Genomic DNA, 14,938 nt, shown 5'->3' with positions numbered 1-14,938 from the left:
GGCGCCTGTAGTCCCAGCTACTCGGGAGGCTGAGGCAGGAGAATGGCGTAAACCCGGGAGGCGGAGCTTGCAGTGAGCTGAGATCCGGCCACTGCACTCCAGCCCGAGGGACAGAGCGAGACTCCGTCTCAAAAAAAAAAAAAAAAAGCCAATCATGTTTCTATATACTAGCAATGGATATGTACACTCCAAAGTTAATGCAATACCATTCACAATCACTAAAAAACAATGAAGTATTTCCGTATAAATCTACAGAATATGTACAAGACTTATATGCTGAAAACTACAGAACACTGATTTAAAAAAATCAAAGATCTAGGCTGGGCGCGATGGCCCACGCCTGTAATCCCAACACTTTGGGAGGCCGAGGTGGGCGGATCACGAGGTCAGGAGATAGAGACGATCCTGGCTAACAGGGTGAAACCCCGTCTCTACTAAAAATACAAAAAAACTAGCCGGGCGAGGTGGCGAGAGCCTGTAGTCCCAGCTACTCAGGAGGCTGAGGCAGGAGAATGGCATGAGCCCGGGAGGCGGAGCTTGCAGTGAGCCGAGATCGTGCTACTGCACTCCTGCCTGAAAGACAGGGCGAGACTCCGTCTCAAAGAAAAAAAAAAACAAAAAACAAAACAAAGTCAATCGCTTTCCTATATACTAGCAACGACCAAGTAGAATTTGAAATCAAAAACATATTATTTACATTACAAAAAAGAAACACTTAGATATAAATCTAACAGAATATGTATAAGATCTATACAAGGAAAACTATAAAATTCTGATGAAAGAAATCAAAGAACAATTAAATGGAGAGATATTCCAAATCCATGGATAGCAAGACTCAGTACTGCCAAAATGTTAAGTCATTTCCAACTCTAAAGATTCAATGTAACTCCAATTAAAATTTCAACAAGTTATTATGTGAATATTGACAAACTGATTCTAAAATTTATATGAAGAGGCAAAAGATCCAGGATAGCCAACACAACATCGAAGGACAAGAACAAAATCAGAAGAACTACATTACCCGAAATCAAGTCTTATAAGGCTACAGTAAGCAAGAGTATGGTACCAGTAAAAGAATGAACAGATCAATGGAACAGAATTAGGGAACCCAGAAGTAGACCCACATAAATATAGTCAACTGATGATCTTTGACAAAGCAGCAAAGTCAATATAATGGACAAAAGATAGTCTTTTCAACAAATGGTGCTGGAACAACTAGATATATACATGCAAAAAAAAAAAAAAAAAAAAAATCTAGACCAAAATTACATGTTTCACAAAACTTAAGCCAAAATGGATCACAGACCTAGACGTAAAATATTCTGCTCTGTAAAAGAAACTGTCAAAAGAATAAGTGGACAAGTCAGACTGGGAGAAAATACTTGCAAAGGACATACAAAGGACTGTTAAACAAAATACACAAAACTCTTAAAACTCAACAGTAAGAAAACAAGCTGATTTAAAAATGGGCCAAAGACCTTAACATACACCTCACCAAGACAGACAGATAGCAAATAAGCATATGAAAAGATAATCCACATCATACGGCATCAGGGAAATGCAAATTAAAACCATGATGAGGTATCACTATGGCCAAAACCCAGAACACTGACACCACCAAATGCTTGTGAGGATGTGGAATAAGTAGAACATTGATTCATTGCTGGTGGGAATGCAAAATGGTACAGTCACTTTGGAAGTCAGTTCAGTGGTTTCTTACAAAACTACTCTTACCACATGACCCAGCAATCAATACTCCCTGGTATTTACCCAAAGGAGTTGAAAACATGTCCACACAAAAACCTGCACATGGATGTTTATAGTACCTTTATTCATTATTGTCAAAACTTGGAAGCAACCACAATGTCCTTTAGTAGGTGAATGGATAAACTGTGGTACATCCAGACAATGGAGTATTATTCAGTAGTAAAAAGAAATGAGCTATCAAGCCATGAACAAACATGGAGGAAACCTAAATGCATATTAGTAAGTGAAAGAAATCAGTACAAAAAGGCTACATACTGTATGATTCCAATCACATGACATTCTGGAAAAGAAAAAACTAGAGACAGTAAAAAGATCAGTGGTTGAGGAGGGTTAGTGGGGAGGGAAGAATGAAGAAGTGGAGCACAGAAGATTTTTTGGCCAGTGAAACTATTCTGTGTGATACTATAATGGTGGACACATGTTATTATGTGTCTAAACCCCAGAAGTATACACCAAGGGTAAACCCTAATGTAAACTATGGCCTTTGAGTGATAATGATGTATCATTGTAGATTAATCAATTGTAACAAGTGTTACCACTCTAGTGGGAGATGCTGATAACAAGGGAGGCTATGCATGTGTGGAGGCAGGCAGTATATGGGAAATTTCTGTACCTTCTGCTCAATTTTGCTGCGAATGTAAAACTACTCTAAAAATAAAGTCTATTAAAAAAAAAAAAATCCTCCAAAACAAGAGCGCAGAGTAACTTATGCACTGAAATAAGTAAATCACAACCATTTTACTTTTTTAATGCAGGTGAGTCACTGATGAATCTTCAAACAAATAAGCATCTTGCTCTAACTAATGCTGTTTTGACCTAGGGTACTATACTAGTCAAGTGTCTGTAACTACAGAAAGACTGGATAATTAATGCAGCCAAGTAATTTACTGGAAGAGTATCTGATAGCTCACGGAACTGACAGAAGGCTAGGGCTCTACATGCAGAACACTAAGAGGAACCAAGGAAGCTAGGGAGCCTGGAACTACAGCCAAGGACCCCCCACGGAAACAGCTTAGCTGGGGGTGCTTCTGCTGCCAACACAAGACTCTGGATGCCTAGAAACTATGCTGGTGGCATAATAATTCTAAATCATCTCAGGTTATTTGCATGAGTGGCACTAGACTCTAAGTCCCAAGTGTAAGCATTTGATGCACCCAATAAAATAACACAGCCAATATGAATGAACACACACAAATGTCCCCATAACAAGTGCAATCCTACCTTGGTGTCTATAATTCTACTGCAAGAAACATTTGCAGTTTAAAAAACCAAGACATCACCGTTCATGAGACATCAACTTTAAAAATTTAGAAGTTGTTGTGTTCTCATATTTCTAAAACTGGTTTCAATGGTGGGAGGCGGGAACATTTACTGGGTGTCCGTTACAAGCCAGACAATACTGAGACTGGAGTTTCCCAGAGTGTGTTAGAATGTCTTGCTCTATAAAGGGAGACAAGAATCCTGTAATTTGGGAGATGTTATACACAGAATTTCTCTTCCACTAGGGCAGTCACATAGCTAATTGACATTATTAATGGCTCTAAGACATCTTAGGTAAAGGAGGCTTATTAGGGCACAGAACCATTTTCTCAAGTGGCATCTACTCAAAATCCAATTGAAGTATTCCAAAGAATACAGTTTGAGACATGCTACCTAGAGAATTCACATGATATTCTTTCATACAGTCCTCACCACTCAAGTTTTGCCTCTATTTACAGACAGAAAACTTAAGAGGAGAGAAAAAAAAAGTACCTTTCTTGGTCAGTAAATGTTAGCACCAAGATCTAAATCCAGGTCTGACTACCAAGTCTATGCTTTAATAATATGCTATTCACCGTTTTTCTTTTTGGTGGGGAGGTGGGGGACGGAGTCTTGCTCTGTCGCCCAGGGTGGAGTGCAGTGGCGCCATCTCGGCTCACCGCAAGCTCCGCCTCCCGGGTTCACACCATTCCCCTGCTTCAGCCTCCCATGTAGCTGGGACTACAGGCACCCGCCACCATGCCCGGCTAATTTTTTGTATTTTTAGTAGAGATGGGGTTTCACTGTGTTAGCCAGGATGGTCTCGGCCTCCCAAAGTGCTGGGATTACAGGCGTGAGCCACCGCGCCCGGCCTTGCCTTTTAAACCAGTTTTATTACTACAAAATACTGGCAGATAAGAATATAAATTTGTGACAGATTCTACTAGACTGCTGAATCCCATCTGTTTGAAAAAATTACTCCGAGAGAGGAAACTGGGGCCCAAGATGAGAAGCTGAGATGCTGTAATTTCACTAATGAAAGGAACAGTAACTGGGGAATGAGTTCTACCGCTTAGAAGTTAATCAGGTGAAAACCCTATTACATTTAAAAAAAAATCCTTCAACAAAAATTAGTTAGTTTGAAACAAATTCCTAGAAATGGCCTACTGCCTTTGTTGGGTCAAAATCAGAACTCAGGGCACCAAGCAATCTCTATATATAATAAATATTTCTTCCTAAACTTAGGTTAGAGAAATGGCCAACTTCAAGAAAACAAGTTAATTACTATGAATCACCATCTGTATCTATTACCATTACTTCAATACTTTTATCTAATCTTTCTTTTTCACTTCCTTATTCCCCCAACCTTTCCTTACACCCCTGAGGCTTGAATCTTGGTTTTGTAGAGTTTACCTGCAGAACAAGTGTATACAACTAAAATATCCTGAGGGAAGCCAAAGAGTGACTCATTCTACAGTAATCACCTCCAGTTGACAATATTCAAAAATAATGACTTTCAATACTGAATCAGTTTAAGGGCACAGGACACCTGGAGTTCCCAAATCTGGCTCAAGAGCAGTCGGGTGTAGTGGGAGACTAGCCTTACTAATCAAGTGTGGTCCAAGGATCAGCAGCACTGACATCACCTGGGAGTTATTAAAAGTTGTAGACTTTCAGGCCCCACCCAGATGTGAGGAGTCAGAATCTGCATTTTAACAAGATCCTTAGGTGATCCATATAAGAAAGTTTGAGAAGCACTAGATCAGAATACAGACTCAGAAAACCTGGGCTAGAATCCCTGCTATATCACTTACTGCATAACCGTGGACAAATCTACCTCTCTGTGCTTCTGTTTCCTCGACTGTGTAATTAGTCTTTCCATTTAGTTCCTGGAACACTCTTAAGTTTGCCGCTGGAATGTTCTCGCCACCCCTCCTTTCCCACAACTAGTTCCATTTGAGGAACTGACATTTAAACTAAGACCCAGAGAGGCTTTTCATGACAACCCACCTAAAGTTGGTCCCACTGTAATTTTTCTATTATAGCACCCAGTTTATTTCCTTCATAACACGTATCAATTGTAACTACTGATTTGATTTTCTATGATGTTAAGCTCTCAGCACCTAGCGCAGTATCTTCCACATGACAAGTATGCAAATATTTGTAGAATGGAGTTCAGGAAAGAAGTATGCATTAAGAATAAAATCTGTGACTGTCAGCACACATATATTACTTGAAGCCATGGGTCTGGAGATGATTGCTTACAAAGAAGGAAAGGAGGAGGCCCACAACTGAGTTATTTGCTCTAGCATTTAAAGGTAAGGCAAAGAAGTGGGGCCGGGTACAATGGCTCATGCCTATAATCTCAGCACTTTGGGAAGCTGAGGGCAGATCACTTGAACTCTGGAGTTGGAGACCAGCCTGGGCAACATGACGAAACCCCGTCCCTACCAAAAAAAAAAAAAAAAACCATATAATAAAAATGTAAAGGCAAAGAAAGAAGCAAAACCCAGCAATGTAGAGGCTGGTGAGGAAAGAGCAAAACTAGCCAATTATGCTATCACGAGAAACGAAAGATGGCAAGAGTGATCAACTGCATCAAATGTCAAACTGAGGTATGTCCACTGAAATCGGTAATAGAGACAATCTGACAAGCAATTGTTTCAGTGGGATGGAGGGAATGGAAGCCAGACTAGAGTCAGGGAATCAATGGAAAGCGAGAAAGCACAGATGGCATGTGTAAAAACCTCTTTTGAAAATGTTGGGCCAGGTGCGGTGGCTCACGCCTGTAATCCTAGCACTTTGGGAGGCCAAGGCGGGTGGATCACCCAAGGTCATGAGTTCAAGACCAGCTTGACCAACATGGTGAAACCCCATCTCTACTAATACAAAAAAAATTAGCCAGGTATGATGGTGCATGTCTGTAATCCCTGCTACTTCAGAGGCTGAGGCAGGAGAATCACTTAAACCCAGGAGGCGGAGGTTGCAGTGAGCCGAGATTGCACCATTGCACTCCAGTCTGGGCAACAAGAGCGAAACTACGTCTCGGGGGAAAAAAAATATATGTTGGCTGTAAATGGAAGCAGCGAATTATGGGGTCACTGAAATGTAGAGGAAAAGGTAAATAAAGACACTAGCTTATGTTCTCAAGTGGCTGCAAATTGTCTTGAAAAGAGGGGATAACTGTAAGAATCCCTTTGAAAACTGGGGGTAAGGGACCATTTAGCCACTATTTCACTGTAATCTAATAAGCACTTACATGGGTTTGAACAGAATACTATCCAGAATTAGGACAATCCTCTCCTGAACCCCTCAAATCTTGACTGGATATCCCTCCATATGTGATTACATTGCAGTCTGTACCTATCACTTCCCTACTAATGAGAAAATGTCTGCCACAGGGTGGGAAAGTAAAAAAACCTTGGAAGGGAAGAAATAAACATTACTAGTAGTTGGCCTCTAATGGCTGCCTCTAGGTGGCAGGGTAACACATAGTTTTATCTATGCTTCATGCTTTTCTGAACCTTCCAAATTTCCTGTAAATCATGGATCCATTTATAATCAGACTTCCTTTTGTAATTTGTTTTTTAAAGAAACAGGGTCTCGCTCTGTCACCTAGGCTGGAGTGCAGCGGCACAATCTTGGCTCACTGCAGCCTCAACCTCCCAGGCTCAAGCAATCCTCTCACCTCAGCCTCCAGAGTAGCTAGGACCACAGAAACACTCTACCACGCCTGGCTAATTTTTATGTTTCTTGTAGAGACAGGGTTTTCGCCATGTTGTCCAGGCTGGTCTCGAACTCCTGAGTTCAAACAATCCTCCTGGCCTCAGCCTCCCAAAGTGCTGAGATTACAGGCGTTAGCCACTGTGCCAGGCCTAAAATTTTCCTTAAAGAAGAAAACACTGGCCCCTGAGCCAAAGGACATGCACCAAATTAAGAACACCATCTAAACAAATGCCTTAGATTAGCTGCTCCCTACTCTAGGAGCTTCTTTCCTACATCTTCTTGTGTTTGGAGCTTGGCACACAGGAGGCACTTTGGTTTATTATTAGCAGGTAAGAGATGTTGCACGTAAGTATGGGAGTGGGGATGAATCAAAATGAGCCTAAAATCCCCATAGAAATCATGGAAGCATTATGGCAGTTCTTAAACAATAAATGCTTAGAGAAAACCAAACTCCAAAGTATCACAAAGCAAAATACTTTACTTTTTGCCTTGCAACGATTTCCTTTTGCCTCCTACAGTCTCTGAAAGTAAATTCAGGTGAGAGCCGCCCTGACCATTCATCATGTCAAGCAGTAAGATGCATCTTGAAACCCAGCCTGGTCTTCACTATTTGATTATAGAGGCATAGATGTCACTGATTATGATTTGTTAAATGGAACACCACGTAATTGTCAGGGCTTTCCATCCCGTCCAGTTTCTGATTATCTATTAATACATTAATATCCATGCAACAAATATTATGAAAAACATTTAAGATCATAAAAACAACAGCTAACACTTACTCTATGCCTATTATGCATTATCTTTAATCCTTGGAGATGAAGACTGTGCCCAGTTTACTGAGAGGGGCCACATACCTAGTAAGTGGCAAAACCTGGAATCAAACCCAAATCTGTTTCACAACTCTACATTGCACATAATGTCTATATGCACAGCCCACCTTGCTATGCCCCTCTCCTACAGACACCAGTCTCTCTATCCTTAGCCACATAAAACATGACTCTCAAGTGCCCTGAGAATTGCTGACCTAGGTTTGACAGTAAAGTGTCATAATAAAGCAACTGAAAAATAGCCTTTACTCACCCAAGACAAATATGGAAATCATTTGCAGAAATACCTTGAAGGAGTCTCTTGTTTAAAATCTGAAAACACTATACTTCAGATTAAGAGTTTACGCTGGCTCTGGGTGTTTCTCTGCACTGCAGTTATGCTTAAGCAAAGAAAATATGGGCAGGGAGGGATACTAAGAAAGAGGAATCTGAAACCTCCAACACTGACTTTGGATGTGAGAATGGTATCTGAGAACACATCACCTGCAACATCCTCTATTCACAGTCCAGGGAAGCTGCAAATCTGAGAGTTATCCTTCCCGGATACTCCCAATTACTTAGAGAAACTGGCATCAGAAGAATTAGGTAACCAAACATGGCTCACCAAAGTTGTAGATTATCAATTTTACCAAAAGAGGAAATGGCAGCATGCTAAGGAGCCCTTCTTGGTATTCTCAACAAAAAATAAAAACAGCAATGCCTAAGTGTAAGTTATGCAAACTAAGCAGGAGAGGAACAGACTCCTGGTCTACACATTTTAAATTGGTGCTCTGGAATATTCCTAGTCCACACCTTAAGAATTGTCAGTTTCTGGCTGCATGCCTGTAATCCCAGCACTTTGGAAGCCTGAGGTGGGAGGATCACTTGAGGCCAGGAGTTTTCCGGAGACCAGCCTGGGCCACAGAGTGAGACCTCCATCTCTACAAAAAATAAAAAAAAAAATTTGAAAGAAAAGCCTGCCCTTATCGAATAGGTGAATTTCACCCAGAAGGGCCACAGGCAGCATTCAGTGAGTTCAGGAAAATATTTTCATTTGTCAGAAGTTATTTTACAATTATCTTAAAAATAATTTACTTCACCCAAGACTTATTTTGAAAACTAAAAATGCCTGACCACACAGGCATTTCAGAGCTATCCAATTCAGTAGGTCTGAAGTGGGGATTTTTTTTTCTTCAAGCTGTATAGGTGATTTGGCAGCACAGACCAGCCTTGAGAGCCATGGCATTAGATTATTAAATATATGCTTTGTCATTCTGTGACTTAGGAATTTGCTTTAATAAAAATATAGAGGGGAGGAGTGGGGTATAAATAAAACAACAGCCCTGTGTTGATAACTGTTCAAGCTGGGTGACAGTTACATGGGTGTTCATTATGCTTTTTTCTATTTTTGTATATGTTTTGAAAAGTCTCATAAATTGAAGTTATTTTAAAGTGAGACTTTTTCCTGCTGGATCCCTCCATTCTATCCTCCACATTGTTGCCAGAGCAATCTCCCTAAAACTCAAAACCCACCTACATCAAGTACAAACTCCTTATTCAAACCAGCATCCAAGACCTCTAGGACCTGGTCCCCTGCTTACCTCTCTTAACAGTGCTATGATATTACATAATATTTTCCTCAGCTCCCTACATGCTTTAGCCCCAACTATATCCTGCATATTGATCCTCAATCAGTACACCTCTTTACCTACCTGACAGTCTCCCCACTATACTGAGTTCTGCAAGAGTGGGACCGTATCATATTTATCTTTGCATTCCTGTACCAGCATATTAACTGTCATTTATTAACAGATTAATAAATGAATAACTATCCAGTAAATGCTTAACAAAACTAAAAAAAAAATCCAAGTCACATTAAACTCTTGGTGAATTTTTCAACTGAAAAAAGAAATTTAGATTCATTTAACCTTCATCTTTCCATTCAACAATTATAAACATACTATATGCAGGGCATTGAGATGACTACTCAGATAGCCAGGTGTACAGAAATGTAGAAAATAAGGGAAAAAAAATCAGAAATAAAGTAGATTAGAAGCAATCATAATATAAAGGCAATGAATCAATACACGAAAAAAGAGAATTACAACTTCCTCATGCCCAAAGGCTGAAAACACAACCAATTATAAGATCAACACAGAAGATAAATTATTAAATTTGCATAATACAGAGTATATCTTTAAGCAAAAGTGACAGTTAGCCAAGCTTACCCCTTTGACCACAGTGTAGAAAAATAAGTCTAGAAAAATATACACAGTTGCTCTTCAACATATGATGGGATTATATCCCAATAAACCCACTGTAAAATGGAAGTATCTAAGTCAAAAATCACTTACTTTACCTAACCTACCAAACATCATAGCCTAGCCTACCTTAAACATGCTTGCAACATTTACATTACAGCCTACAAAATCATCTAACACAAAGCCCATTTTATAATAAATGTTCAATGTCTCATGTAACTTACTGAATACCGTACTGATAGTGGAAAACACAATGGTTATGTGGATACTCAAGTATGCTTTCTACTAAATGTGTTTTGCTTTCACACCATCGTGAAGTCAAAAAATCCTAAGTTGAACCATCATTAAGTCGGGGACGCCTGTACTAAGAAATACAAGAACAAACAACACAGCCATTTAGACATCTTAATGACATATAGAGAAAAACAAGTGTAGAGGAATCTTTAGAATTCCTCAACCTATACTGAAGGATGACCATCACAAAAACCCTGAAATTCTATGGAAAATTTTACATATATGGGTCTTTTTCCCAGAAGATGGTCAACAGCTTCCACTGGCTTCTTAAAAGGATCCAAGACCTGAAAAACATTAGGAACCAATGCCCTAAAGAAAGCTAAGACACTGTCTGCTTAGCCATGACAATGTTTTCCCTTTCATTTATGAAACACAGGTATATGGTATTTTTTCCCAAAGCCACGATAGGCTACTGTCAAATACAATAAAGATGGTACCAGATACGAAAGAAACAGAATTCCACCCCTTTTGCATTATTCAGCTCCAATTCTCTCACGTCCTTGGGTTTACAGACAAGCAGCATCTCTGAAGATCAAACCTCGCCTGCCAGGCATGGTGGCTCACCCCTATCATCCTAGCACTTTGGGAGGCTGAGGTGGGTGAATCACGAGATCAGGAGTTCAAGACCAGCCTGGCCAACATGGTGAAACCCCATCTCTACTAAAAATACAAAAATTAGCTGGGCATGGTGGCACACGCCTGTAGTCCCAGCTACTCGGGAGGCTGAGGCAGGAGAATCGCACGAACTTGGGAGGCGGAGGTTGCAGTCAGTCGAGATCACGCCACTGCATTCCAGCCTGGGTGGCAAAGGGAGACTCTATCTCAAAAAAAAAAAAAAAAAAAAAAAAATGAAGTAAAAGACAACAACATAATGGAAAGGCCTGGGAAATAGACAGACCTGGGCCTAAATTCCATTTACTAGGTGTATGATCTTAGACAAGTTGCCATACATCTCTGAGTCCAGTCACCTCTGTAAAATAAACAAGTCTATCTCATAGGATTGTGCCCAGCAAAGAGTAAGCCATATTGTTATTTGTTCCATCTCTTTTGGCTCCAGATTAATCTAAGGGCAGCAACCTTATGCTAGGTATTCTACAGACTGATAAGACAGAAATACAGATATACAGATCTGATCAAATGCAAAAGAGCCGACCTTCTCAATCTTTCTACACGTTACCTGCATATGAAGGAGAACATACAGTATATACTAATCTCCATACTTTTAGCCTAACTGCAGACAACCAACAACTTAAACTCTACTTTGATGACAATGAGATTGGGAGCATCCAGTCTCATTCTCAAATTATACAGTTCTGCAAAAGGTAAACAGTCTACTAAATAATGTGCAGGCCATGCCACTCAATCAAAATTTTTAACTGGGTCTCAACTGTTTTGATCTGGTTCAAGTGAATTTGGAAGGAACAGAGACAAAGATTCTTTTGCATGGTTTAAAAGAGCAAGTTGTTTATAACAATTATCAACCTGGCAGCAAACTCTTTCCAGGATGTTGAAAAGGATTCCAACTTCACAGGTTTGTTATGAAGATCAAATCAGTTCACTGATAAGAAAGTTGTAAAACAAAGCCTTTAAAAACAAAGGTGTCCCAACATATAGAAAAAAAAATGGCTGAGTAAATTTAATAGCACTCCACACAGCCTGGCAAATAGTTATTTCAAACGTTCTTAAATAAACCAGACAATTCTGAACAATCTACTGCTTTACAATATATCTATTTACATGAAAGATGCTTACTGAAAATGAAAGAGAAGTACGCAAAGGTACTCTAGTTCTCAGCCACCAACTGGCTTTAAGACCTTATGACATTCTGGGCTTCCAACATAATGTAAAATGGAAGTACAATAACTAAGATCCCTTAAAGCACTATCTGTAATACTTTGCCTTCAGTCTAAGACAAATGTTAAATATTAAACATGAACAATCTGAACTATTTTCAAAAACTAAACAGCTAAAAGTAACCATGCTAGTTTTCTACTTGCCACAAATTCCTAGGTTTTTAAAAAATAATACACTTCTGCAAATAATTATTTTACCTGAGAATATTTTTAAAGATCAAATAGAGTTTGCCAGGAAGAAAAACAGGAGCTACTGGCTAACTATTCAGATGAAAATAAATGTACACACCTACTTCACACCGTTACTTCAGCATAAAAAGCTTAACACAGTATATAAATACTTAACATACTTTACATAGCATACACTTAACATAGTAATAACTATAATGCTAAAAGGTGTGAACATTTGTTTTAATCTTTTTAAAACTAGCAAGCATGTTATAGTTTAAAACAGTTGAAAAAAGGAAGGGAATAAGATGGACTTAGAAAGCATCCCTTTAATTTGAAAGTTTTACAAACAGGAAATTCAATCTCATCTACTGATTTATAGCATCCATACATGCATGAAAACACATGACCATATCAAACTGTTCCGTGAAAGAGCTCCAAGTTGACCTCATGTCAGAAAGTAAGAACTACGGTCAAAAGGGCAAAGAAACAGCTTTCTTTGGATTTCTGCCTTTCTCACATTAACTTTCTACTCTAAAATTCCCCTATTTGGGGAGTAACTTTCTCATAGGAAGAGGGCCACTTACTTTGTATTTCCACAGATGACACCAGATGGCATATTTAGATATAAAGTTCAGTTTTAAGGAAAGATAAAACATAGTGAAAACAATACTGGACTAGGTAACCTGGGTTTGATGCTCAATTTCATCACTATCCAGCCATGTTACCATGGATATGTCATTACTCCTGCAACTAGGCCTATAAAATAAGGAGTTTGATATGGATAATATGAAATATAGGGTATCATCCAGCTTTTCTGTTGGACATGAAGACTACCCTTTTAAAGCTGCTGGTAATTTGTTTGCTAGAGGGAGAGATTTGAATTCACCCATAAAAACAGCCTATCTTTACTTTTTAAAAGCAAAAATCTAAAATTCTCTAGGTAAAAGGATATCTTCTAGTGACAACTGCATCTCTCCAGACTATACTTCCTTTTAAGGCTGGTCTCACCAAGATATTTAAAGAAATTTAAGGAGCAGGCACCTGGGTTAACAAACTGCAAAGCCCTCCAAGGTAGAGAAGTCAAACTAGCCCCTGGAAAAATATGGCAGCATATATATATATACACATATACATACATACATAAAAAATATGCAGTGAGCCATCTGTAACAATGATACTGGCTATATCCATATTTATACTCTTCTGATTTATCAAGGCTTATCCTGATGTGCTATAATATTGTAAATCATGATGGATCATATACTAAACATATCACAGTGAAAAATCCAAGGTTAGCCTTTCTAAAGGCCAATTTAGCAATGAGTATCAAAAGCCTTACATTTTTGCATTCCGGTTGTAGAAATTTCTTAAGGATATAAATATGGGTGTCACGCAATGGACTTTGGAGACTCAGGGGGAAAGGGTGGGAAAGGGGTGAGGGATAAAATACTATAAATTGGTTTCAGTGTATACTGCTCCAGTGACGGGTGCACCAAAATCTCACAAATCACCACTAAGGAACTTACTCATGTAACCAAATATCACCTGTTCCCCAAAAACCTAGGGAAATAAAAAATTAAAAATATTAAATATGGATCTCATAAATATTTATCTATTAGGATGTATCTATGCTTCCTTCTTTCATTCGACACTTATTTACTGAATGCTGAATTACCTATATGTTAGGAGGCATTACTTAAAATCATGAGAAACTGGGACTGGAAAAGCATGAATACAGCAAACTGGTTAAATAAATTCTGCAAACAATAAAATACAAAGTAGCCATTAAAAATGCTACGGAAGTATACATAATGACAGAGACATGGAACGGGGTCAATATGTGGGAAGAGCAAATTTAACAATACCATTTCTATACTAGTTTGGAGAAAACAGCTTGAAAAAAGTCTGGGGACAACTGAGGGAAAAGTATGAACACAGCAAAAGGTGTGAACACAGTCAACTGGTTAAATAAATTCTGCATATAATAGAATACAATGTAGCCATTAAAAATGCTACAGAAGTATACATAATGACAAAGACAGAGAACAGGGGTCAATATGTGGGAAGAGCAAATATAAAAATACCATTTCTACACTAGTTTGGAGAAAACAGCTTGAAAAAAAAGACAGTTTGGGGACAACTGAGGAAATGTGAATATGAATTGCATATTAGACAATATTAAGAAAAAGTAACAAACTCCCTAGGCATGATAATGGTATCGTGGTTTTGTAGATGTCCTTACTCTTTTTTTTTTTGAGACGGAGTCTTGCTTTGTCGCCCAGGCTGGAAGCTCCGCCTCCCGGATTCACACCATTCTCCTGCCTCAGTCTCCGGAGTAGCTGGGACTATAGGTGCCACCACACCCAGCTAATTTTTCTATTTTTAGTAGAGGCAGAGTTTCACCATGTTGGCCAGGCTAGTCTCGAACTCCTGACCTCAGATGATCCACCCACCTTGGCCTCCCAAAGTGCTCAGGTTACAGGTGTGAGCCACTGCACCAGGCCAAGATGTCCTTATTCTTAAGACATGCAGCTGAAACAGTATCCTTAAAAGTGTCACCCTTACTTCTAATGTTCAGAAAAATTAAACACACATCTGTACATGTAAATCTAATATGGCAAATACTTAATTGTTGGATCCAGCTGATGGTACACAGATGTTCATTGTGCTATGTTTTCAGCATTTTTGTTTGAAATTTTTCATACAAAATTGAAAGCTGTAAGGGAGGTAATGAATTACATTTTAAAAAGAGTATTTCTGAAAAAATATATAATATGGCTACATAGCTGTTAAGAAAAGCCTTGGAAGATACTGCATA

At 39.0% G+C, this 14,938-nt stretch overlaps 1 protein-coding gene across 12 annotated transcripts in view; it reads right to left on the bottom strand.

The window, feature by feature from the left end:
- Nucleotides 1–14,938, bottom strand: part of HUWE1 (HECT, UBA and WWE domain containing E3 ubiquitin protein ligase 1) — a 152,398-nt gene that overhangs the window by 122,984 nt on the left and 14,476 nt on the right. Inside the window, exon 1 of one of the 12 annotated variants that reach the window (XM_023202504.1) lies at nucleotides 12,705–12,710. The exons of the other annotated variants lie outside the window; for them this stretch is intronic. The gene's annotated coding sequence lies outside the window, so the exon portion shown is untranslated. Of the gene's footprint in view, nucleotides 1–12,704; nucleotides 12,711–14,938 lie in introns of those variants that run through there. 12 annotated transcript variants of the gene reach the window in all.

This window comes from Piliocolobus tephrosceles, chromosome 12 (genome assembly GCF_002776525.5).
Source record: "Piliocolobus tephrosceles isolate RC106 chromosome 12, ASM277652v3, whole genome shotgun sequence".
Taxonomy (NCBI): Eukaryota; Metazoa; Chordata; class Mammalia; order Primates; family Cercopithecidae; genus Piliocolobus; species Piliocolobus tephrosceles.
Note: the sequence above shows the minus strand (reverse complement) of the source record. Positions and strands in the feature narration are given on the sequence as shown.